General features: G+C 40.2%; 1 protein-coding gene across 24 annotated transcripts in view; it reads left to right on the forward strand.

Moving 5' to 3' along the window:
• The first annotated feature begins 8,957 nt into the window (after positions 1 to 8,957).
• The window catches only part of JAKMIP3 (Janus kinase and microtubule interacting protein 3), a 105,448-nt gene continuing 86,967 nt past the window's right edge, over positions 8,958 to 27,438 (forward strand). For 22 of the 24 annotated variants that reach the window (XM_087725993.1, XM_087726001.1, XM_087726002.1 and 19 more), the window contains exon 1: positions 9,202 to 9,515. The gene's annotated coding sequence lies outside the window, so the exon portion shown is untranslated. Of the gene's footprint in view, positions 9,110 to 9,201; positions 9,516 to 27,438 lie in introns of those variants that run through there. The other 2 variants (XM_087725994.1, XM_087725995.1) reach the window with 2 other exon arrangements.

Consider the following 27,438-nt stretch of genomic DNA (forward strand, 5'->3'; position numbering starts at 1 on the left):
AACTGGCACACTCAGCTTATAATTCACATGTTAGAAGGGAGGTTCCTCCACCGGGATCTTTGTAGTCAAATCAACCTTGCTAAATGGAAGAAGCCATGATAGCATTGTTAAGTGATCTTAGCAAACTCTCATTTTTGTATAAACAAAAATAAGGCCCTAAGTGGTTTCTCTCCCTCCCTCCCTCCCTCCCTCCCTCCCTCCCTCTCTCTCTCTCTCTCTCTCTCTCTCTCTCCCTCTCTCTCCCTCCCTCCCTCCCTCCCTCCTTCCCTCCCTCTCTCTCGTGCTGTTTCACAAAATGGAAGTTGAAATTGCCTTCAGGAAATACAGCACGAAACATACAGTGTAGCCTGATTGGGAATGTACATATTGCACACTTGGGAGTGCAAAAATAGCAACATTAAGGTCGGAAACGTCTTGGGGAAATGATCCAGCCTCTTTTTGCAGTATTTATTCAACAATGTCTCTTGTCTTCCCAAACTGCAAACATGTGGAGACACAATCCTCCATGAGTCAAAGCTATCCGCGATGCAGAAACAGAAAAGCTCTTGTGTTCCTACCGATACTAGTGAATCCACCCCAGAGAATCCTACGCCTCTCAGGATCCTTCTGCATCGTTAGCAGCTGATGAGGAGGTGGATTCCCTGGAGGGAGGAATAACGGTAACAGAGTTGGAAGGTACCTTGGAGGTCACCTAGCCCAACCCCTGCTCTCGCAAGAGACCTATACTATTTCTGACAAATGGCTGTCCAGTCTCTTCTTAAAAGCGTGATAGCAACAGCAGTTAGACTTATATACCGCTTCATAAGGCTTTCAGCCCCCTCTAAGCGGTTTACAGAGTCAGCATATCGCCCCCAACAGTCTGGGTGCTCATTTTACCCACCTCGGAAGGATGGAAGGCTGAGTCAACCTTGAGCCTGGTGGGATTTGAACAGCCAAACTGCAGATAGCAGTCAGCTGAAGTGGCCTGCAGTACTGCACCCTAACCACTGCGCCACCTCGGCTGATGGGGCACCCACAGCAATTTCTTCCAATTGGTTAATTGTTCTCACTGTTAGGAATTTTCTCCTTAGTTCTAGGCTGCTTCTCTGGTTAGTGTCCATCTATTGTTCCTTGTCCTGCCTACAGGTGCTTTGGTAAATAAGTTGGCTCCTCCTTCCTTATGGCAGCCCTTCAAGTATTGGAAGATTCCCATCATGTCACCCGCTGGTCCTTCTTTTTCACTAGACCAGGTAGATCCAGTTGCTGCAAGGGTTCTGGGTAACAATTAAGGAATAAGAGGCAACTTATTATGTGTTGGAGAAAGAAGGTGAAGACACTCCGTCCTTATTAGTTTACATAGTGTATGACAGGTGTTGATAGTAGAGTCTTCAGTCTGGCAGGATTTTGTCTATAAATGTGAAAAAATAAAGAACTCTGTGTGGAAGAATTACTATGCGTCATTGGCACATAGACACATTGATAGCAGCAAAGCCAAAGGAAGGGAGGCGGAAGGGAAACTTACTACCCTTCTTACGAAACTCCAAACCCCCCAGGTGTCCCCTACCATGTGCAGACCATGAGGAGGAAAAGAAAGCTGGCTGGAAAATAGAAGTAAGATGGGAAAAGCCATCGGATTCTGTGGTTCCCTGCTTCTGGGTAAAACCTCCTCCAAGATGATTTCTACTGGTTCCATAAACATTTTGGCATAGTCAGCGGGGGGATTCAAAACCGTGAGCAACCGTTTCTCTGCCCGGTTGCTGGGTGGGCGTGGCCATGGTGGGCGAGGCCTACTCAGTCTCCTGCACCACCACGGTGTGTGTGTGTGTGTGTGTGTGTGTGCGTGTGTGTGTTTCACCTTCTCCAGGCACCGGAAGCTTTCCCTGGGTCTCCTGGAGGGCAAAAATGGCTCCAGAGTCCCTCCAGAAGCCAGAAACTGGACCACTCCCAGACTTCCGGAAGGCCCATTTTTCATCCTCCAGCAGCTCGGGAGGCTTTCCCTGGACTCCAGGAGGGTGAAAACGGCCTCCCCCGGGCTCTGGAGGCCAGAAAAGGGCCCATTTCTGGACTTCCAGGAGGCTGTTTTTCACCCTCCCAGAGCTTCCATATGGACTCTGTACTTACCTGGCATGATGAACCGCATGGAGACGCGGGGAGGGGGGGGCGGGGAGGGGCCAGCCGGTCTTTGCAACGATCGGTTTAATGAACCGGATTCAAAATTAACATTAAGTTCGCCTGAACCGGTGCACACCGGCTGAATCCCACCCCTGCACCTAGTTTTCTTAGCATCAATACCGGTTCCTGCATTGCCTCTGTCAGTTTCGTGTGTGTGTGTGTGTGTGTGTGTGTGTGTACATACACATACACACACACACACAGTCAACGGAGGAACCAGATTCACTTAACAGTGTTACTGATTTAATAGCTACATTGATTCCATTAAGAAACGTGCCAAGAAAACCCGTAAAGTGGGACTAATTTCTCACTTCACAACATAAATTTTGGGCTCAATTGTGGTCTTAAGTCGAGGACTCTCTGCATTCCCATTCCATCTCATGTTTCGCAGGAGCCACTTTTATGCAGTCATTAAGGCAGCTGGAAAAGACCAAGAGTTCGAGTCCTCCTCTGTCTGACCTTGGGCCAGCCACTCTCTCTCAGCCCTAGGAAAGAGGCAATGGTAAAAAACCACTTCTGGAAGCCTTGAAGCCGATGAAGCTACAGGGATTTGTCTGAGCATCACCTGGGGTCAAGACTGACTGGAACATGGGTCCCCAATGGCCAAACGGTGCTGCACAAGCAACGAGTGAGCACGCACGTGGAACACTCCTTTTCTGTGAGTGCCGTTTATGTGCACCTGCCACTTACGTGCCTGCTGCATGTGCAAGGGAGAGGCGTGCATGTGCATTCTCACCTTCTGCTTGCACAGAACCATCCCCTGTCCTCCCCTCCCCCCCCCCGCCATCGGTTCACAAAGCTGAAAAGTTGGGGACCACTGCACTAGAAAGAACTTTTAAAAATTGTGAAGCTCCAAATGGCCACTAGATGGCAGCAAAGGTTATGCTTGTCTGTACCTCTCCAGGTTTTCAAGGCAGATAGCAGCCCCTTTCATTTGTAATGGGTAACTCATGAGTAACAACCACCTAAAACAGTAGGAAGATCCCAAGATCCTCTCTGAGGGCATGCAGGTCAGCTTTGGATGGAACTCCGAATCCTCTGCTTTAAATATTTCCAATTGTATAAGTTTCTAATTGTCATTAATTATATCAGGGTAATTTGTTCGCTGGTTTTCTTTGTTTAACTTGCTGTTTTAATTTAATTTATTTACTTAAGGGTTTTTTTTTTAGTTCTTAAATGCCTTAATTTGTTTCTGCTGGTTAGACACAGATTCATTCCGTTGTGAATCAAAACCATCCCACTTTTCAAACCCCAAACCCTGAAGTTGGGAGTTCCTCCCTTATAAGGCTGTCACATATTTAACTGAATTCATGAATGAATGAAAAGGAAAAAGAATTTGGGCAGGGTGGGAAGAGGCTCTTTTCTCCTGAATCTACACTTTCATTAATGAAGTGTAACTTTGACTGGCAAGACCTCGGTCACAAACCTGTGCAACCAATTGGTTCTTTGGTCATTTATTTCCTCATTGGAGAAGGCTGAGATAGAAGCAACTTTGACACCTGTTTGATTTGTGCAAGATATAGATCTATTCGTTTGACCACCCACCTTTCTACTCACGGGAATCCTCAAGATTATAAGATGCATTTAAATACAGACCACAACATAAAAATAGGAAGCATAAATTAAAAGCATTGTGCAAATTAATTCCCTTCGGCATAGGATCCAATGTTGACTGGATAAAAATTTGCTGACCTGATCTCACAGTAACACAATTACGCTTTAACTCAATTAGATTTTAACTCAATTGCCCTGTAAAATTCGAACAACATTATGCTGCGTGAGCTGTGCAGTTAGTTTCTTGTGTTCATTTATTTTAATTCACGAGTTATTACATTTACATTTGATAATGCAATATTAGCATGGCATTTTGGCTGTACTGGAATAAATTGTTTCATTTTGGTCATTAATTGAAAAAGAAAAAAAACCAGAACAAGTCATGATGTTGCATTGATTTATTATTTAGACAAACTTCTGCCGAATTTTAAACCCTCTGTAGGAGTCCTTGGAAGAACAAATAAAATACCCCTAAAATGGGTAATGCAAAATAATCCAGTAGAAATAGCAACAGTAGAAGTGCAAAAAAGAAAAGAAAAAAAGAACAGTGCTTACTGCTAGTAGCTCAGAGAAGATAAATAATCTTAGCTTCACCTGCCCTGACTTCAGTGGCAATAGTGATAATACCAGGGGAATCTCCATGGGCGTTGCATAGTTTTAAAGTCAGAATGCTTCAAGAATGTTTCTCTTTCAAACATTCTATTTCAGAATTTTGCAGCAAGCTGTGTTCCCCCTTTATTCCCTTCTGAATGTTTTTTCTATGTGAAGCGCTCCGGGGGCTCTGGAGCCCCAAGAATCCTTTACCATTTACACACACGCTTGCCAAATTCAATACAGCAAAAGTGACAGCAATTACCAATAATTTCTGTTGCTCAATAGATTCAGATCATTCTAGAGGAGGACCCAGGGCTTTCTCTATAACTGAGGGAAATCGTTTGCTTCCATACTGGTCCCATTCTGTTTAGGGCCTGGCTGGGGAAAGCCAACTTATTGAAATGTGCCTTGAATTGATTGAGGGACCGTCACTAGCCTTCCAGTATGGCCATTAAAACTGGCCTTTTAGCAAACTTATTCTGAATCAGTCGAAAGTTACAAACAGCTTTCGCAGGCAGTGCCACACGTAACCCACTGCACACAGATGGAATATCTCTCCTAAGAAGAAGCCACTGCTGTCATCTCAACTGAAGTTAATAAAAGATACTTCTTCCTATGGCCTCTCCATAAGCACAACTAAATCTTAAAACTTGCTAAAGAATCGTTATAATTTTTTTTAACCTTGTATGATTAAACATTCTATTCAATGTCTTATAAAATATTATAAGGACATGATGGCTAAGCTATGGCACACGTGGAAGAGGTGGCAGGCCGACCCCTCCCTGTGGGCACATATACCATCGCCAGCTGCTCTTCCAGCTTCTGGCACGTCCATGCATTCACGTGAAGACCAGCTGGCCAGTGTGCATGCGTGTGCTGGAACCCAGAAGAGAGCAACTGGTCGGCGCGCATGTCCACCGGCCACTTGTTTTCTTCCAGGTATTGGCAGTCTGGCATGCACGCACATGCATTTGCACACACAGATGCTCCAGTTTCGGAACTTGGTGCCGAAAAAGTTAACCATCACTGTTACAAGGTCTTAAATGTATTTATTATCACACCTTATATTTATTGTCAATGTCCCCAAACTAAGTTCTATATTGTTGTGATATTATTTCTGTCATCATCATCACTATTATATTGATACAACAACCCATAATAGATTTTGGGAAGTTTGCACAAGATGAAATGAAACGTAGTATTAAAATGCAAGATAGCAACTTAAGAAGACATTTAAAATCCATTTTCCTTCAGGTGAACTGCCTAACAGTGTTGTTTCTTACTTGCACAATGAAACTCAGGTTTCATTGTTGGATCAAGGTAAACGTGCTTTCAGGAGATGTTGTGATCCAATAGTTATGGCGTTGGACTAGGATGGGGGACGAATAAAGGAGAATATTTGCAGGTCAGAGTTGTAATGAGAGGATCTTGGTGCCCTCTGAGCTTGGCTGTTTTCTTGCAGTCATTTCATTATCTGAGAGCGAATCCCATTCCTTAGTAACACTGATGATGTTACTTAGTTTGGGTAATGAAATGTCTGCAAGAAAATAAGCCAAGTCCAGAAAGCGCCTGAGGATTGGGGAGATCCAGATCCAAGTGTACCGTTAGCCATAGAAATTTTCTGGGTGACTTTTGGCCAGTCACTCTCAGGTCAAGCATTTTTCATAGGATTACTAATGTGAAATTACAATAAAGATGGATCTCCATAGAAGTGATTTTGGGCTGTTGGAGGAGATGCTGGATATGAAAAATAAAAAAACACACAAATATATCAAAGGCAACAGTAAAAAAAAAAATTGGGTTTCTGTCGTGATGGACTCTTGTGACGAGCCGATTGACAGATGATGGAAGCAGTTAGCTTCCTCCCATAATTGGGGCTTACCAGGGGTTGTAAAGATCTAATATATATATATATATATATATATATATATATATATATATATATATATATATATATATATATATATATATATATATATATATATATATATATATATATATATATATATATATTTAAAGTCACAACCCCTGGTATGCCCAAATATGGGAGGAAGTTCACACTTCCATTTATTTATCAGCATAAATATAACATATACATAACATATATGGGTATGCTGGTCTTGTTGTATTTGGGTCTTTTCCCATGTAAGATTGAGAGTATCTTGGCAACATTTCAGCGGGGTCTCATTCGCCATCTTCAGGCTGGTGTTTTCGTCTTAAAGCTTTAGATGGCAAGTGAGACCTCACTGAAACGTTGCCAAGACAATCTCAATCTTACATGGGAAAAGACCCAAATACAACAAGACCAACATAAATAAATAGAGAGAGAGAGAGAGAGAGAGAGAGAGAGAGAGAGAGAGAGAGAGAGAGAGAGAGAGAGATGATAGATAGATGATAGATGATAGATAGATTATAGAGATGGAGATAGAGATATGTAGATAGATAGGTAGGTAGGTAGGTAGGTAGGTAGGTAGGTAGGTAGGTAGGTAGATAGATAGATAGATAGATAGATAGATAGATAGATAGATAGATAGATAGATAGATAGGGATAGAGATATTGATCCTCTCTGGAGAAGTTGTTTTACAATTAATGGTTAGCTAGGAAGACACACAACAGCACCTCTGGAAATAATTTAAAGATTAGCTTGATGTTAATAGGAAAAGGTAATTTTTCAAGTACTTTGATTTCCAAACTCTGAGCTTCCTTGAGTAAAACCAATACTTTTAACTAAGAACCCAGAATAGAAGAGTCCCAGGCACAAATAAATCATTGACATCATATGAATACATGAATATATTATTGGATAATATGAATGAGTCAGCCAATGCGAGCAAATTATTTTGACCAGTTGCTATTTCTAGTTCACTAAATGCCGACCTATATATATTGCAATAGTCAAAAAGGGAAGGTACCAAACCTAATGAAAACAATTTAAAGTTTGCAATCCTGCTTCTTCAATAGGCAGGTGACCTACGGAAACTAAATTGGACATTGACTGCACAGGAACTTCACCACTGACGACGTTATTTCCATCTGGCTTGAAATGTTTTATTTATTCACTCTCCTTTGGTCCATTGATTGCACAATGGTTAGAATTCAGTACTGCAGGCCGTTTCTCCTGACTGCCGCCTGCCAGCAGTTTGATTCTCAAGGTTGACTCAGCCTTCCATCTTTCCGAGAGCGGTGAAATGAGGACCCAGATTGCTTGGGGCAATATGCTGACTCTATAAACCGCTTACAGAGGGCTGTAAAGTGTTGATAAGCAGTAGATAAGTCTAAGTGTTATTGCTATTGCAACATCCGACAACAGCTCCAGAAAATTTCAGTTTTACCTCCGTAACTTTGGGTGCCAACTATATATTATCAAAAGCCAAATCTCTTGATCTGTTATTTTAGTGGATTCATGTAGGCAGCAAACAGCATTGAGGATGGGGAACTGGGGAATACAGCAGGTGTTGAATGAGCCGTACACATCTCTGTTTATCCATAATAATTATTTACATTATATTATTTCTGCACGTATATCCCCCTTTCAAAGAGGACACAGTGTTTAGTTTGCTGAACTAGGAAATGGACCGATTGGGGTGGTGTAGATGTACTAAGTGGCATCTGGTTAATTAATATTTTCAAAACCGACCCAATGTCACAGGGTCATCGTTGTGAGGATAAACTCAAAGACGAGAGTGCCCATACCATTATCCTCTTCTGCCATTTCCAGTAGCTCCCTGGAAGCACCAGAAAAGACTTTGTCCCTTGTGGGCCACTAATCCTGAAAGGAGGCCAAGGCCAGTGTTAAAAATCTAGCAAAGGGAGTGTGTCATAGCGCAGACTGCAGGGCTGGGTACTGTGGGAAGAGTGAGATGTGTACTGAATTCATAATTCTATATTCTAACGTGATCTTTTTCCAGAAATAGATCTTCTAGAAGAAATGATTCCCAAGATTCGCAAAGGCTGGATCAGCACATTCTAGAAGAAAAATGGAACATTCGGAGAGAAAATTTGTTGCCGTCTGCTGGCCGCCTGTGGAACTGGCCCAGAGTCAGGTTGGGGAGGAACATGGGCCAGTCCTGGAGTCCGGGGAAGGCTCGGACGAGGGAACTCACAGTTTCCTGGTTCTAGCCTGACCCCCGCACGACTCAATTGGCTGTTTTCCCCTTTCTTAGCAATGACTTTCCTTTTGCTCTTATTGAACCAGCTCAGTCTTTTAATAACCCTGTCCCAGGTGGGCTCCGCCTGAGGATTTCTCCCCAACGTACGTTGTCGCCACTCCTGGGTTGAGGCAAACCCCAAAGGGGCCGTGGAGCATCTCCGTGACAGCATCCCTCCAACCTGCGTCTGTGCTCGGCAGCAGGGAAGAGGGAGGGGAGGGGGGGGGAAGAGAGATCCTGGTATCCCTGGCAACGCCCAGAGTGAAAGCAGGAACTCACAGCCTGCCCAGGATGCTGGAGGAGAATAACGCTGCCTCCTTTTTCTAAGCGAACCACCCAGCCGACAACTGCGTGGTTGCCGAGAGCTTGTTGCTCAGTGCGCAATGCCCTCCTTCAAAGTGGCGCTTTGCTCCCAAAAGGGAGGGCCGGCTTTCTACCGAAGTGAGCTCCTCCGATGACGCGCCTGATGCCTCGCTGCAGTGTCACTGCAATGGCTGAGGGGTTCGGATGCTTACAATGAGCTCATTTTCCCAGGAGGAAGGGAAGCAGGGATCGGGGGGCATCGCCGGGCTACCACTGCAAGCTCCTTGTGAAAACTCCCTTCTAGCACCTTCCTTAGTTTACCTGGCCTGGTTTTCCCTTGCAAGGCTGTGTGTGCAGGGTGAGCAGATTTCTCTTTAAAAAAAAAAACACCAAGCAGGGGAAAAAAGGAAAAGGAAACCCTGCACGGTTGATTCTCAGCCCTTTCTCCTCTTCTTCTCTCCTCCTCTCAATGCTTTCTCAGACTGGCTTGCCGAATCGCCCTCTCAACTCTTTGGAGGATAAAACACATAACACCCGGAGAAGTCAGGGATGGAGTGGACCCTTTGAATTGGTTTCTTTCAAAATGACCAAATGAGGTAAATGGCAAAACATCCCAGCCAAAACCCAAAACCCCAACAACTCCAAATTGCCATCTGTCTGCTACAAACAGCCGGCAGGTCCTAGGATGAAGCACACCGCAAATGCGTGGACTGATACTATCGCCAGGTAAAGCAAACACGGGAAGCTGGAGTCATGCCTGTAAGGTTAGTTCCCATACGGATTTGTCTCTTCTCTTTCGATATATCTCGGCACAGGGTTATGTAAAACCTTTCCTTCTGCATTTTTTTCCACAGGCGAGAGGTTGCCAGATCCTGTTTTGCATGCACTGCTGGCAAAATATCTCTATGTAGCAAGTAAAGTAGCCTTAGAGGGTCCCTATTAAATCCAGAAAGCTTCTCCTCTTGTCTTTGAAGCTAATCAGGATGGTGGGGGGGGACTGGAGAGAAACAGGCCTTTCCAATTCCGTGCTATATTTTATTGCGTAAGGCAGCTTTACTCCAATACTTCCGACTTAAGGAGAGGGTCGAGTTGAACTGCCTGTGCAGGATGTTGCATGTACTTTTTTCAGATTAGCATCGATGTCATTATCGGCCTCTGGCAGATTCCAGAGAGCTCATTTTCCTGGGAACATGACACAGGCAATTCCTCGACACAGCTGACATTCAGTTTACGGCCAATGAAACCCGCTGGGATTAAATCCTAGATCAAAGTGGAATCTCTTATTTCACTGCCTCTTCTCGACGAAAGCCGCTGGGGTCGAATCCTAGATTAACGTAGAAATTCTTGTTTTATGGCCAGCTTTTCCCTGGTCTTATAAATAGGACTTTGACCTGTTAAGTGTCTTATCTTTCAAGTGATGGAGCTAAAAATGCTTCATTTATAGGCGGGTCACAGGGTAAAAACCATGCCTTTTATCTGAGCTACTCTTTTTCTTTAACCTCTGAGCATCCAGATGTATGAACTATTCTCTCGGAAGACCTGAACTCTGCTGAGCCTAGCTCATGTGTGGAAAGCCATGTGTTTCTGAACCAGGTTCTGCTATATGCCTTAAAGAAATATTTGCAGGAACTTTCGTGTGCATGTGAAATAATGCTGGAAATAAGAGGCAGCACTTACTTCAACGTTTAATAACCCTCTCATCCCTGTGTTAAAACAAGGAAGATTATACTAATGAAAAAGGGGAAAAATAGTTCATCTGGAAAAATTACAAGAGCAATTTCAGAAAGATGCTGATGGTAAAATTCTGGGTATCTACACCTGGCAGCCTTCATTGTTTGAAATCAATAGGATTTACTTATTTCTATATGATAAGGTATTTTGGAAAGAAGGAATAGCTGTGCAGATCAAAAATATAATTATTGGGGAAAAAATGTTAGATTTCTTTTTCCACTTAGCTGCAATGTAAGCGTGTCTACCTCGAGGGGGGAAAGGTTGTACAATATTGTTGGAAAGATGTTACTTTTGATTTTTTAATTTCCCTTCAACTGTTTGAATTTTTGTTATGTATATTGGTGCTCTCCTTCAGTAGATTTACCATTTACTCAACTCATTAAGTTTTGTTCCTTCAAAGGAAATTTGTGGAAGTTTTCAAAACCTTACCTTGGTATTTATGAATAACATTTCCTTAGGGAAATCAAGACATTTTTATTTCAGAAAGTCCTACAAGAAGCAAATGGTTTAATAGTAACAGCATTCACTGAGCCATACTCTAAGTCCCTGCAGTATATATATATACCAGTAGTCCAAAATCATATTAGTGTGCCATTTTTTTAATCTATTCCGGTCATTGTTTCTTCCTGCAACATGCATGATCAGCCCCTAATAATGGTGAAATAAATATATATGGATGGTCAGTTACATTTGTCCTGTTGGTGCAACACAGATGGCATGCCATATTGTGTTGTTCAAAAACCATAATGCATAAAATAGTGATTTATACAGTACGTTCTTTTAAAAAGCTATTAGAAAATATTGCTTAGAGAACTGACAGTAAAAATTACAATGTGCAGCATAAACTTCCACATGATAGATCAATATTCTCTAAATGTTGGTGTTCCTTGCTTGAGGGGATTGCAAATGTCAGCGTTTGTTCACTGCATAAGATTACTTCTCCATTCATACTCATTTGTAAATGCATTCTTCTTTTTGTGTCATATCCGCTTTTTCAGAAGGTTTTGTTGGATGTTATTGGAAATGTACAAAATCTGGCATGCTTTGCTGAAATTCTTCACCTAAACTGCTAAATTTTCTCCTCTCGCTAGCGTTAACTTTTACTGTTGCAGATGCCTATATTTATAAGGTAGAGATACAGAGATGAAATACGGTGATGACATGTATTCACTCCACGTGACTCGTGTGCTGGGCTGCTTCTAGGCAGCTGCAGCTGCCACATGTTAGTGCAGAGATGTGGAAAATATTTCTCATCTCTCGTTTCTCTTCAGCTGTCTCTGAACTGCTACTCCTCAAAACGTTTTTCAACGACTGTTCCCCAAATCCGTATCTTTTATGGCCATGCTAGTTGCGTCTGACATGAGTTATATTTCAGCAAAATTGGTTTAGTTGCACTAGAAGTTACAGAAGCCGTCGACAAATGCATCTAATTTGGCACAGGACATCTCCAAATGGACTCCTCCTGCTACTCCTGGTCTCATTATGTTTTATGTGTTTAATATAACAGAGACTTTTACTGCTTTATGTTTTATTTCATGTTAGATGGCCTGAAATGCATTTTAATTAACTCGACCTCTGTTATAGCCAAAAGAGAACGTACAAATATATTAAAGGAATAATGATGAAAGGGTTTTTGTTCATGTCCTTGGCCTTTCCACTTCTTTAAGAGATAAAAAATTACTCTTATATATTAGACAAACTATATTTCTTCATATGACTTTGCATAGATCCAAGCTACTTTTAAGGCTTTGTAATGTCAGAAATGTTCTTGAATGATGCCATTCCTTTCTTTCCATTTTAAATTTTCATTAGAATTCTCTTGCTTATATTGACCTTTTCTGGAAGATAAGGGCAGATAATTTGCCATGCTTTCATAAGTTTTCTTCCTTTTATACTTAAACCTCAGATCCTAGCCATGCATCCTTGACTTCAACAATCTTTCTTTTCATTAAATATGATTTGGATTTTGCTGTTGCAATACAATACAATTCGTATTGATTTGGATATAAACATCCTTGAGTTCCAGAGCTTCAAGAAATATGTCATGATGATAGTTAAGCTTTTGTTGCTGATTATTATACTATATGAATGAATGAGTTCTGGGATGTTGTTATGCAGGGGTGTCAAACTCAATTTATGGATGGCTGCATCAGAGCTGTGGTTGGCTTTGGGGAGCTCAACGGGCATGGCTGACTGGGTGGGCGTGGCCAGCTTGATGCCACTCCCCAAATGCTGGCATGTTTCCTCTTCACGCTGGGTATACCAGGCTGAAGCCACTCAGGCCGCCCCCTTATATTTTCTAGGACAAACCCGCAGGGCAGATCCAACCACATTGTGGGCCGGATTTGGCCCGTGGGCCTTGAGTCTGACACCCCTGTTGTAGTGCATTGGCATAGTATATGTGTGGATCCAAGCCATGTGGCCTTTTGTACTGACATATGTAAATTTTGACCATGTGCAGATTTTCTAAGTGCCGTCCAACACATTTTATCCAATAACTGCTGGGACCACCATGTCCAGTTTATGTCATAAATCTTTCAAATTTCAATTTTCAGAACTTGATACTTTGTGATCTTCTCAAATTCTTTGATTTCTATTACACTATTTCCTAGTGTTGCCACATCAGTTAACCACACTTTCTTCTTTTCAAAGTTAAACTTTGTGTGTTATGCACCAAGACTTTTTCTATTTGAATTTGGAAATCCCACAATATTGTAACCTGCTCATTTTCAACTCTAACTTCCCATCAATTTTTCATTATTGGCACATGATAATTTTAAAGATATTCCAGTTAATCATTTTTGTGACTGGGTTTTATCATTGTTTATAGTCAATTTGTGCAATCTTCTTGCATGTGATGAGTTTGTGATCTTACTTTTTCTTCTGCTTCTTTGCACAATTTGTATTTTGAATCATGTGATTCAATTTTGGCCTTGATTGCATTAGTTCAAATAGCTTGCTCTTCAGCAGCCAAAAATATTTCTTAATGTTCCAGTTGTAATCCATTGCTAGGTTTTTATCTTTATTCATTTTCCCTTCAATCTTTTACAGAAATTGATCATATATAATGCTTTTACTTGCCAGCATTCTGTTCATGATTTTGATTATATTATTTTGAAGTTTATGTATTGTTTCCTGTATATTCAGTAAACTCTCATTTTTAATTTGTATTAATGCTTGTTCTTGATTGGCTTTTACATAATCAGGCAATGCATGATTTTCTACTTTAACAGTTTGACTTGAAGTACCTCCATTTCTTCAGGTCAGATATAATTTATCAATTTCAACTATTGGGATGTAATAGTGAATGGTCACTTTTTAAATTTCAGTCCTAATTGTCTAGTTCAGCTTGGGTCCAGTTAATAATTCAAGCAATATATCATGTCACTGGTATAGTCCAGATATTGATGGCTTTCATGGTGTTTCAACCATTCGATTTTGTCTTGAAGAGTTTTCTCATTCTTTGGATGTACTGTTTACATTTTAAATTTTTTCATGGTTAATGTTATCCAACTGTAAAATGCTCAGATAATTGTAGTCTTCATCCTTATGGCTCTTGGTGGTTTTGACCATTCAGCATTTCAATTCCCATACTGTTCATGATTCTGCCCAGATTTATTGTTACCGTAGCATATTTCTCTAGGTCAAATTCCATTGCTACATCCGGGCTAAAAATACTTACAGTGTGTGTCAATTATTGGATTTAAATGACTGGTTTTCAATAAAGTTTCAGATCATCCATGTAAAGCAAATATGACATTTTGTTAGTATTTTTTGCTGTTTGATAGCAAGATTCGTTTTCTTTGAAAGCACTGAAAGTGGATCAAAGTAATGACAAATAATAAGGATGATATGACAAGCCCATATTTTTCATTTCCAACCACCAGTTCTGTCTTCCACTGCTTCATTGTTTTTTCCATAAACATTCTAACATTTTTACTGACACCAGTTGTTTCCAAACAGTAAATGATCCAATTTTATGGTAATGAATCAAACACCTTTTTATAATCAATCCAGACCTATTATTATGATGTATTTATTATGATATTTTGGCTATTATATTTCACCATAAAAAACGGACTCCTGAGTTCTTAAAACATACCATGGGGGAGTTGGATCAAATTCCTTACTTACAATAAGTATGTTCGAGAGAGGGAACATGTTCTACTATTGAGATAAAGTAAATAATGAATCCTCCTTGCAGAGGATCTCAGTTGTAACATATGCATTTGAAAGCATTTGAGATCTCACAATTTATAAGTTGGATCCCTCATTTCCCCCCCCCTCTCCAAATCCCTTCTTTTCTGTTCCTAAGTCTAAGCATCCTTTTGTATTATTATTCAGTCACAAATTAAGCCATCTCATAAAAAAAGTGAAAATCTCTAATAATAATCATTCTCCACATTTCATGATGAACCTGGTGGTCTTCTATAGTACTCAACTCATTAAGTGCTTCTTCTCCCACACTGCTTATGTGCCAGACATTTGATGACAAAATTGATGTTCAGATCAAAGGCAAAAGCCTTTAGGCAGTGTTTCTCAACCTTGGCAACTTGAAGATGTCCAGACTTCAACTCCCAGAATTCCCCCAGCCAGCATTCGCTGGCTGGGGAATTCTGGGAGTTGAAGTCCGGACATCTTCAAGTTGCCAAGGTTGAGAAACACTGCTTTAGGGTAAAGCATCTGTTATATCTTGGTGGTTTAGACACTCCTTTTCTGTATAAAGTTCTGAGGGCAAAAAGCATCTAAGGATACAAAGCAATATTATAGTTCTTACTCCAGTGTTAGATGGTCTCCTTCAACATTGGATGGTGGGAACTAGGTTCTGATTCTTTCCCACATTTCTCTCTCATTCCCAAGGTTTTCAGGTCGAGAAATCTGATTTTTGTGTCAAAAAGGGATTTAATAGGATGCATTTTGTGCCTATATCCTATTCCTATATCCTAGATTCCTCTACTACTAGTCCATATATCAGATTTTTTTTAAAAACAGCTTCAGATTTATTTCCTTTCATTACTTACAATAGAAGAATTGTGTTACTGTTTTGTTAGGAACAAAACCCAAACTTAGGAAGAACAATAAGCACTATTCAAGATGTATTTCATCTTGCTGTTAATGGTGAAATGCTTAGGAATAAGTTTGTTTGATGAATCTACAATTCATTGTAATTCATCTGCTGAAAGCTAGTTAGGATATTGGTCATTTATTCATTGTTTAAAAATAGTTCATAAAATGGAACTTTTTAAAAAATATGATTCATTAAATATGATATCACAACAACCTTAGTTTAATTCTGCTTTTTTATGAAGATAGAAGTTTGTGAAAGCATGAAAACTCATAAATAGTATTAATATAACAGCTGCTGCTGCTGCTGCTGCTGCTATTACTACTACTACTACTACTACTACTACTTCTACTCATTGAGGATTTGAATTCAGCAAGAGTCTTTGTCAAAGGATGTGCTCCAGTTTATACACAGAGTATTGAAAGAATATTGAAAATTAGGAGTTTGGCTGCCCCTTTCTAGACTAACAAATAATATTTAAAGGATCTCCTAATTTTTGGCTTCCATGGACTAAGACAACTCACTTCCGGCATAAAAGAAAAGGACAAAGCTAATTAAATTGGAAAGAATAGGCTTGTAATACAGTTGTCTTGAATGCAGAGCTTAGTATTAGCCCAGCTATCATTGAATGCTAACAGATGGTCCTTATATTTGAAATATATGTATTCGATTTATGAAATCAATTTATTAAGAAATTGATTAGGGCGGACAAGCCTACCTAAGGCATGTTGACAAAGAGAGAAGCAGGGAGGAATTTTCTTTTTATTACTTAAGCACAGAGGTTTATTTAGTCCAGATAAGAAACAGATACGGAAATGATAACCTTCCTTCTTCTCATCTATCTCCATCATTCACCCTACTGGTCATGGTTGTAAAGGGCTGGTTCCTCTTCAACATTTTTATTATTATTATTACCTTATTAATTTGTACAATTATATATTTGTTCCAGTAGCTGAAAAGAGCATGACTTTGAATCTTCCCTGTAGTATATTTAAGCATTATAGTACTATGACAAATCTTCATTCTTCCTTGATCTTCTCTAAACCCCAACAAAATTAAAAATTGTCCGATTTTATACACGAAATAGAGAAACAAGATTGAGGAGCATGTTCTTGATCTTGGAATTCTGATTTTAATTGAATATAACATTGGCTATTTGTCTTCTCTGGTTTATATTACATTATAGCTGCTCACAGTCATTTGGTTGAGTTGAGTGGCTTTATAAATTGAATAAGTGAATGAATGAATGAATAAGTGAATGAATGAATGAATATCAGTGACTGATTTTAAAAAACAAATACAATGAATAAGGCCTTGAGTAATGTATGCCTATATATTGCCAAAAGGGACACCATGATTTCCCTGAAATGTTATATGTTGGATCGCAAGTGTTGACCCAGATTTATAACTTGGTATAATTGAAATAGAAAATGCGTTATTACAGGTGACTAACTAACTAACCAACTAGCCATCTTCTGGCTAATTCTGGATGGGCAGCATCATAGTTCCTCTCCCTTTTTAACAGCTTTCAAAATTATTATTATTGTTATTGTTGCTATTGAATCAATGAATAGTACAATTGGATTAACTCATAAATATACAATCCAATGATGGCAGCATTATCTAGATTGTGAATTACAAATCAGAAAAATATTTATCAAGTACATGCAAGATTTGTAGTTCTTCCAGGAAATTCACTATGTGTTCACTGCCCTAAATTATCTTATAATGAAGTTTCTGTTTATTATGATTGTGCACACATTGATAACTATTTGGGGTGATTACAGGTCATAAGCACACCAAAAGTATCAGAATTAAAACAAGATGATAAAATATGGTAAAATAAGAAAATGAACATGAGCAAGATACAGTAGAATAAGAGCAACGGGGCACACTGAAATGCTACCCAATACCCGATCTACAGCATATAACCTAAAATTAACCCAAAATTAACTTCCTATTAATAAAGCATGAATTTAGCAGGCTGCAAATGCAAACATAACAATGGCTTGAGTTGTCTTGAGACCTTGGACTACCAAAAGGAGATTTGCATATGGTCACCCAGGGAATGGCTGAACGGATGTTCAGAGCCGGCTCGGCTTATCTCTACAGCACAGAAGCACATGGGCCGGTGATTCAATCTTCTCAGACTGAGAGTGACAAATCCTTTGAGCATGGCCATTCTTTTAAAACTTGCCCTCAAATGTAGTTGACAACCGGTTACCAAAGCACAGAAGAGTGAAGACCCCATGAGGTTCATTAACTATAAGCTGGTTAAGATACCAGACAGCTTTTAAGTGGAACTTGCTGTGTTCCAATTGTATTCCAGCTGACACTTTCCTTGGTTCGCTATTCTACAGCCAGCATCTTTTGACTCAAAATTGTCTCAGTAGCCACAATGCCTTTGGGGCAAAGCCCGTTTTCTGAACCCTGGTCTCCCGTTTGATGTTTCTAGGTGAACTGAAGTCTGACGAGCAAGGTAAAAAATGTCAAACCTTGAATTGAAGGTTAATTTTTACCCAGTATTGGAAAATGTTTAGCCATGCCCTTGTCTCAAACGTCAGCAGAGCTGCCTCCAAAAGTAGAACTGCATTGTGGACATGCTGATTGAGGAATTCTGGGAGTTGACACCCTGGGGAATTCTGGGAGTTGAAGTCCACACTAGTTAAAGCTGCTAAGGTTGAGAAACATGGATGTAACTGATAATTGGATTTAGCAGAGCCCCATATAGAACCTGGCCAACAGTTGGTCATGTATAAATGCAGTGGAATTCGGATAAACTAGTGAATAATTGTTTTTCAAGACATCCAATTAAATTTGGATAATATGGGCATTTTACTTCCTGTGTTGTTGCAGCAGAGATCCCAATTTTTTTAAAAAAAAACAAAAAAACAACTGTCTGATTAGATTCCTATTACGTCACCAAAGCAATTTTTTTATAAACCCTTCCAAAGTGCATGATATTAGTTAAGTCATAATTGATTTTCTGTAAATGATCCTTGCAGAAAACAAATAATCCCCCATGGCTCTTCTTATCAAAGTACCGTATTTTTCAGAGTATAAGACGCACCAGATTTTGAAGAGGCAAAAAAAAAAAAAGTTTTTGCACTCTGCAGACCTCCCAAAAATGGCCCATTTTTCACAGAAACGGACCCATTTTTGTCAAAAAAAAAAGAGGGGGCATGCATAGCCTTTAGCAGGCTTCTAGAATGTTCCTGGGGGCTGGGGGGGGGCAAAAACGAGCAAAAAACAGCCAATTTCACAAAAATGGACCCATTTTTTGTCAAAAAAAAGGGCATGCATAGCCTTTAGGAGGCTTATAGAGTGCTCCTGAGGGCTAGTGGCCCAAAAATGAGCAAAAAAATGGTCCATTTTTCAATCATTTTTTGGCCCCCCCAGGAGCACTCTGGAAGCTTCCTAAAGGCTATGCATGGACTTTTTTGCAAAGGGGGCCAAAAATGCTCCTATTCAGTGTATAAGATGCACCCAGATTTTCATTCTCTTTTTTGAGGGAAAAAGATGCGTCTTATACTCTGAAAAATACGGTAAGTGCAGTGATAAAATTAATATGTCATCTACATATGGAGGTACAACTATTGATTTATTTGCCAACTTTGGAGGGTGATGCTCCTCTTTAAAACCCCACTGTGGCATTAAGGCAAATTGTTTAATAAAGCCAGAATGCACCATGGCTTATCTTCCTTGCTGGTTACATCTAAAAGATGACTCATAGTATCTCATCTTCCCCTTAGTTTGGTGTTGCAATGAAGTGCATATAAAAGGGTAAGAAGCCGCCTATCGGAGAAGATTCAAATGTTGCGTCAAAAGTTTCCCCTGATGGCGCAGTGGTCAGAATGCAGTACTGCAGGCCAACTCACTGCTCACTCCAGGAGTTCGATTCTGAGTGGCTCAAGGTTGACTCACCCTTCCATCCTCCCGAGGTCGGTAAAATGAGGACAATATGCTGACTCTGTAAACCACTTAGAGAGAGCTGTAAAATGCTGTGAAGCGGCGTATAAATCTAAGTGCTTTTGCTACTTGAGGCTTCCAAGAAGAATGAGTAGAACTGATTTATGAGCCTGAACGAAATGATATCAAACCCTGATCTAGTAAGGAGTGACCCACTCTGAACCATTTCTTACCTATTAGTTTTCCATCTTCTAGCCATTCCAGAAGTTTCCAATAAATATGTCTAACATAGACTAATTACTAATTATATTAAAGTTTATGTGAGTACAGCAGACAAGGCTGCTTTAAAGTTACAGCTTTACTCCTTTCTTCATGCTATCACCCACATCTTTTTGGCCTGTATGACTTCTCTGTTATCAAAGGAGTTTGAGAGTTAAAACAGCTTGTATGAAATCAGTGCTTTAATGAAGAACAGAGAAATATTGTCCATACATGAAGTCCTAAATATTTCTTCCAACTTATTTTCAGATGGTGGACGGCCTGCTATTTATATCTGTAGAAGGTTCACACAGATGACTACATCTTACATAGCAATGTTGCATAGTGTGTTTCATTAATGGACCTTAAAGCAGTATAAAAATTTAAAAAAAACTCAAAATAGTGTGGGATTTCAAATAGGATAAATATGCATATTCGTTTTATATCATTTGAATCCAATTAAGTTATGAAAGCCTGGATAATTTCATGTGAATGTTTATAAAATGAAATGCATCTTCAAATTCAGCACGCACAATTGCTTTGAACAGAAAATAAATAAATCTATCCATCTTAATTGTTTTCCTTATTAATTATTCTAATAGTTTGGACATAACTAAGATTTTGAAAACAATTGCAAAGTTCTATTTCTTTCAAGCAGATCCATCACAGGGAACTGCAGATTCATAATCCTTTCACCAGTTGGGTAAGAAAACTCCCAGGGAATCTGATGCTGCACAGTTTGGGGTTGTTGTTGTGGTTGTGGTTGTGGTTGTTGTTATATATCCATTTACATCATTTATATTGATTAATGGCTTATATTTCACAGTTTTTGTATAATGCTGAATCATAGTAGATTTGCTCTGATACGTATCTTTGCTAAATTGATACAGTGATAGTTGATATGTAATCTTATGAAAGATTTCCTCTTGGAAGTCAAACTGTCAGATTGACAGTTATTCTGTCAATCTATCCATCACTGGTGGGTTCCTACCGGTTTGGACCAGTTCGGCTGAACCGGAAGTGGTTTGGTGGCCTGGGTCACTGCAACCGGTGGCAATCCAGGCTGCCACGCCCACGAACTGGTTCTCTGGGCAGGCGGCACCATCTTCTTTTTGCTTCTGCACATTAGCAGAACAATTTTATTGCACTGCGTATGAAAACACAGTGCGCATGTGAGTGCAGCGCACATCAAGCATGCATGTGTGGCACACCCACGAGCAAACTGGCAGTAGTGACCGCCAGAACCCGCCCCTGATCCAGATTGACAGTTATCCTGTTAGTTGGTTTCCTGGAGACAAAAGATTGGCACTTGGAATTAGAAATGTTGAACTAGGTGAATATTTGATTTCATCCAGAGAAGTTCTTCTTATATACTTAGCATTTTTATTATGAGTCCCTCAAGCAGTGTTGCTAATAGTAGCTACACCAGGGAAATAATGATAATAGGTGGGTCTCTGCCATCATTATTACCAGCAGCCCAAACTGAATGGGTGCTTTTTAATGCAAAGGTTGCTCAATTTACTAGCTTGTTAGGGTATCTATTTTATCTGGACTATATCACCAGCCCTTGCTAATCTTCCACCTTCATAGTAGCCAATGTGTATTACTACTAATTCAAACTTTTGGCTGCAACAAATGATGCATTGTGATAAGTTAGAAAAGTACTGTTGGGCCAGTTCCTTTGCTCCTCTGCAGGCAACCAGATCCCTCCAGCAGATTAGAAGCAGAGCTAAGGGACAAAACTCTTCCGTACAAGATCTCTTAGAGCCAAACTCTGCAATATACTTTATGGTCATGAGTCCAAAACCATTGGATTTGAGCCCGCAATATTTGGGACCACATCAGGTTGAAAAATGGACCATAAATTCATTAGTATTTGTATCCTTATGATTACTGGAAGCCTCATCATTCCTATGTCTACAACAGTTTTATTTAATTAGGATGTTAATGTGATATATGTAAGATCAAAAGTTATTTCTAAACTTAATAATTTAAAAAAAAGACCCCAAGACCCCAAGAGTTTTGAAAGTTGGCAACAGCAAGTTGGTTGCACTTTTATATATATAGGTTCGAATCCCAGTAAGGGTATGGCTAGCTGATGAGAGCTAAATAGCTTGAAATAGATCTATACTAGTCTCCCTTTATTTATTTATCAGCACAAATAAAACACACACACACATGTATGTATGTATGTGTGTGTATACACACACACACACATATGATAACTCTATGCATTACCTTAAAAAGGAGACAAAGCACTATAGAGAGCTGCACATCTCTATATGTTAAACTCTACAAATTTGCAAATTTAGCAATAAATTACTACAATCACTGCAAACTATATTGTATCAGAAAGACCAAGCAAATGAGATGTGTGCTGTCCCATTGCCAACTTCCAAAGTGTTTTGGGAACTGTGGGTCACATGAATGGATGTGGATATATGTCAGGCCTCAGTCTTCCATCCTTCTGAGGTTGGTAAAATGAGGACCCAGATTGTTGGGGGCAATAAGCTGACTCTGTAAACTGCTTAGAGAGGGCTGTAAAGCACTGTGAAGCAATATATAAGTTTAAGTGCTATTGCTATTATATCTGCCCACTTGGTATTTTCAGGCAGGTCTCCTGCGTGAACAGGGAGTTGGACTAGACTAGATGACCTCCAAAGTCCTTTCCAACTGTGTTGCAGTCCCTGTCCTGTGGAACAGCATCTTCCACAGAAATACAGAAAACATCTATAAGGGTATCTCTCAGAATCTCCTTAAGACGTGGTTCTGTTCAGAGGTTCGGCTTAAAATGATATAATTTACCAGTGGGCCCTGTTGTATGTTTATTTTTATTGCCGTTGTTTTAGTATCTTATGTGTGTCTGTGCATGGACGTACACACAGCTTCCATGCTTTTCTATAGCTACAGAATGAGATGAATTGTGGAGGAATCATCTTCATGTACTGAACTTGAAGGAAGAAGAGCAGCCCTAGGACAAGTCAATTTAGAGAATGGAGTAAAGAGGAGTTAAATACACACACACACACACAGACACACACACACACACACACACCATGGTGGTTTCATTGAATTTGAGACTGGGAGCATAAGTGAAGCTCTCTGGAGCCAAAGGGAAACCTCTGGGACGTTTCTCTGCTGCCTTCACCTCCAACATTAGCCGTGAGAGCTGATGGCTCTAGTTGAGGAGGCCTGTTCTGGTGCCTGGGCTTGCATCTGCAAACAGTGGAGAGACAAGTATCAAGTGTTCAGTGAAAGCAGCAGGCTTGTTTCAGTACAGCAGAAATCTGGGCAACCACTAGCATTTCTGAATGTTTTTGCTAGCCGCCACCCTAGGTGGTTGTGGTGAGCTGTAGCCTGTTTCTTTCTGCCATTTCGTCCATCATGCGGCCCCAAGCAAATTCCAGCTGTGTCTGAGTTTGTGTGGGGCAGGAGGGTGGGCGGGTGTCAGCCCCGCAGTAGACCTAGGTCAGGTATTCTTTTCCTTAAAAGCCTGGTCAGAACCTCCTTCAAAGAATTCTACTAGCGGTTCTGTGGGCGTGGCTTGGTGGGCGTGGCTTGGTGGGCGTAGCAGGGGAAGGATGGTGTAAAATCTCCATTCTCTCCTCACTCCAGGGGAAGAATACTGGGGACATCCAATCCACCTCTGGGTTGGATGCAGCCTCTTCATCCATCATTGCTAATTTTGAGAGAGAGAGGAAGAAGATCATAACACTGTCCAATCACTCACCAAGTGAAATCACTGCATTTTAAAGAGATCCTGGTAATTGACTGGATCAGTGGTGGGATTCATTTTTTTTTACTACTGGTTCTGTGGGCGTGGCTTGGTGGGCAACGGATGTGGTGTGGTGTAGTGTGGCTTGGTGGGCGTGGCAGGGGAAGGATGCTGTAAAATCCCCATTCCCTCCTGATCAGCTGGGACTCGGGAGGCAGAGAGTAGATGGGGGTGGGCCAAGTCAGAGGTGGTATTTACCAGTTCTCTTAACTACTCAAAATTTCCACTATCGGTTCTCCAGAACTGGTCGGAACCTGCTGAATCCCACCTCTGTTCCTGAGTTATAACCCGACTCCTGTTTTAATCAGTTCTACATTACTGAAGCTGTATTCTCCTTGAGGGTTCACAAAAACAGCCATTACGACGAGAGATGCATTGAACTAGCTTCGTTCCAAGCCTGGAACTGCAAAGTTATGAATCCATTCAATTTTGGAGCTTAATATTTCAAATCCCATCTCTGTTTTGCCGGGAATTGAGCTACCATCTGCTGGATACATTTGGATCCATCACTTCCTTACTGTGTTATAATCTCAGGTTGTAATGATGGTGTTTTTTTTATGGATTTAGGAATATCACAAAGAATCATAATGGAAGAAAGAAAAGGGCCAGATAGGCAAACATTCTGTTTCTTGCACAGGCTAATATTTGTTGGCAGGAGGATTTATTCTTATCTTATTCGGCTTCTTCCTGAAACTCCAGGAGTGCTTCTGAAATTTCATTACATATCTCTATCTGTCTCTATCTCCATTTCCATCTCTTTCATCTGTTGTTATCTCTTTCTCTATCTCTCTATCTCCATCCTCAACTCTATCATATCTATCATTCTCTCTCTCATCTACCTACCTACCTAATCTATCTAAAATTGTAAGCCACCCAGAGTTACCCTGAGAGAAAGGGAGAGGGAGAGAGGGAGGGAGGGAGAGACAGAGAGAGGGGGGGGAGCTGTCTCATAAGCACACACACACACACACACACACACACACACACACACAAACACACACACACACACACACACTCTCTCTCTTAAGTAACAGAGATAAGGACCATGCCCTAGAGTCAGACACAACTGACAGCGAAATCTTTACCTTCTTTTACATAACAGATATAAATTAATACAAAACACTTTGTATCAATTTACTATTTATTAAATAACAAAACATCCGTCACCAAGATATCACAGTAAACAAAGCATCAAACCAGGATCTGGTTTGCAAGCAGCAGGAAGTCCCTCTGACTCCTGTTCCCCCTACTGAAGAAAGTTTAATAGTGTAGTAAGGTACCAGAAAGACAGAACCAAAAAGCATATCCTAGAAATTAATAAACATAGCCAGGTGAAAACCATACAGGTAGCCAAAAGGGGTTACATTCAATCCCAAAAGGAAACATAGCATAAAGGATTAAAAGTGAGAAAAGCAGGGGAAAGAATCTGGCGATGGCCACTAGAAATAACACAGAATCTCATCTAAGGCAAGACAAACATCATAGCCATTTACATAAAGCTGACTTACCTTCTCACAAGCCCCCGCACAGGAAACGCCCTTCCTCCCCTTTGTGGCAGGATTAACCCCCAAGGATAAGACACCGAAGGAAACAGAATCGGAATCAAGGTCAGAGCAATCGTCCAGAATAAATGAATCTTTGTAAAACAGAAACTTACACAAAAGCCTCAAAGAAAAAAAGCTGTACAAAAGAGAAAAAAGGAAACGCATGTACGGTGTGTGCTGCAGAGGGCAGACCCAGGAACCTCTGAGCTGGGTCTCATCCTTCCCATCTTTTTCTTTCCTCAATAAAACTCGTCTTCATGAAACTTTCTTTTTGCATTGGTGGAAGTGACTCCCAGCTGGGAATGGACTGGGACGTCCCTTCCAACAATAGAAAGCCAAAAGGGGGCGGGGGGGGGGTCAGTTAAGGGTCCTCCTAACAACAACCCCCAAGTGCCCAGGTCCTCCTGGCTGCGACTTGCCTTTTGCTTTCTTTCACACTGTTGTTTAGCCTGGACGGAATGAGACAGAAAACCTGGTTGAAATTACCTAGCTCCTAAATTCTCTTCCTCCCTTTTTTCTAGGGGATCAGATTCACTTAACAATCCTGTTACTAACTTAACTGCAGTTAGTAGCAATGGCAAGAGTGGTCGTAATAACTGTGGCAAGAGTGGTCATAAAATGGGGCAAAATTCACTTAACAACTGCCACTTAGCAACAGAAATTTTGGCCTCTATTTTGGTCATAAGGCAAGGACTAGATGTACTATATTTCTTGGTATTCACCATACACGCTGCTTTACCCATTGAATTCTTCCTCCTATATCCAGTTTCACACCCTGCAGTGTTACGCTGACATACTGTATGTGCTAATCGTATGTGGCACTAAATTGTTGATCCGCAGCCTAGTCCTTCCATCAAATATGTGCAAAGATCTTCTCATTGGGAAACACAACACAGTACAGGAAGGGGATATTTTCGCACATGTGGTCCATGTTTCCTAGCAACTGCAACCATTCAGATGTGGAAGGTTTTAAATATTCAGGAAAGTTATTTTTTTTCTCTCATTGTGTTGACAAAATGATTTCCTGCGCAGTTTCTTTCCTACCTTTTCTTTAAAAAGGAAGGAGAGGAAAGGGGAAAGGAAAAGGAAACAGGGAAGGGAGATGAGGGGAAGGGAAGGAGAGGAGAGGAAAGGAAAGGAATATAATTTTTGGAGGGAGGGAAAAGGAATAAACTGATTGCACTCTATCAAATATCAAGGCTAAGCATATAAGCATTCCAAATATTTATAGAAGCCCTGCAAAGCATATCACGGGAATTACCCTAAACTTTTAAAAAATAGTACAAATTTATAGTATTGTGCCTATAAACATACTTGAAAGTAGAAAGCTCTGTCATTTAATAAACTCATTAATTTCCAAAATAATTAAGGCTGCAATTGTATGAACACTTAGTTGAGGCTGTCCAGCAACTAAAATAATTGGGATTCTGTTTTAAATCAACCCACGCCACATTTATTTATTGGACTATTCAACATTTAAACCTAGACTGCAGTGTTGCCAAAGCACCGTGTGTTGAATAATCAAACATGCTATTAATATATTTAATCCAAAGTGAGCCATATATCAATTTCGAAAATGCATTTTATACTTCAAAGCTGTCATTGCTAAGCTAAAGAAATTGCATTGCATTTTAAGAGAATAGCCATAAATTTTCTTGCTTTGGGGAAACAATATTGAAACAGTATTTCAACTCGTCTGTGGCCTGATTGTTTTATGATATTGGTTTGAACAGAATATTTCAAGAGTTATGATAGTGGTTAGAAATTTGTTTTGCTTATTTTATCGATTTCTATTATTTATTCCTAATACTTATGTTGATCATTCCTTCTTTTTTTTCTCCAAGTCAGTATGATTCTAACACAATCCAAATCTAATTCTCTGTGGTCCTTCCTTGTTCTTTCTATTGTCAAGTCTTAGTCATTGTGGGTCAGTCTCCCTATTTATGCATTTGCTTCTTCTCCTCTTATCTTTTAATCTTTTAAACTTGTTCATCCATGAATTCATAATGTTATGAATAAACTTAGATTTGAGTTGAGAGGTTTCTACTTTGATCTCTACATATTTCTCTAGTCTGTAATTACTCTAACGGAGCAACGTCAATGGAGAAGCCACGTTCACTTACAACCACGTTAGTAACTTAACAAATGCAATGATTCACTTAACAACTGTGACAAGAAAGGCTGCAAAATGGGGCAAAATTCATTTAACAAACGTTTCACTTAGCAACAGAAATTACGGGCTCGTAAGTTGTGAGTTGAGGGCTACCTGTATGTGGATAAATAAGCAGTTTCAGTAAATAAGCATTCACCCGTCACCAAACTAAGTGCCTTTTTAAAATTCCTAGGTGATATTTTTCTATGGGGAAGGAAAAGGATGAGCAGGATGAAGACTCTTTCGTGGGCTG

Source organism: Thamnophis sirtalis, unplaced genomic scaffold, assembly GCF_051295495.1.
Source record: "Thamnophis sirtalis isolate CommonGarterSnake01/CBP01778 unplaced genomic scaffold, rThaSir2_p1.2 scaffold_11, whole genome shotgun sequence".
Taxonomy (NCBI): domain Eukaryota; kingdom Metazoa; phylum Chordata; class Lepidosauria; order Squamata; family Natricidae; genus Thamnophis; species Thamnophis sirtalis.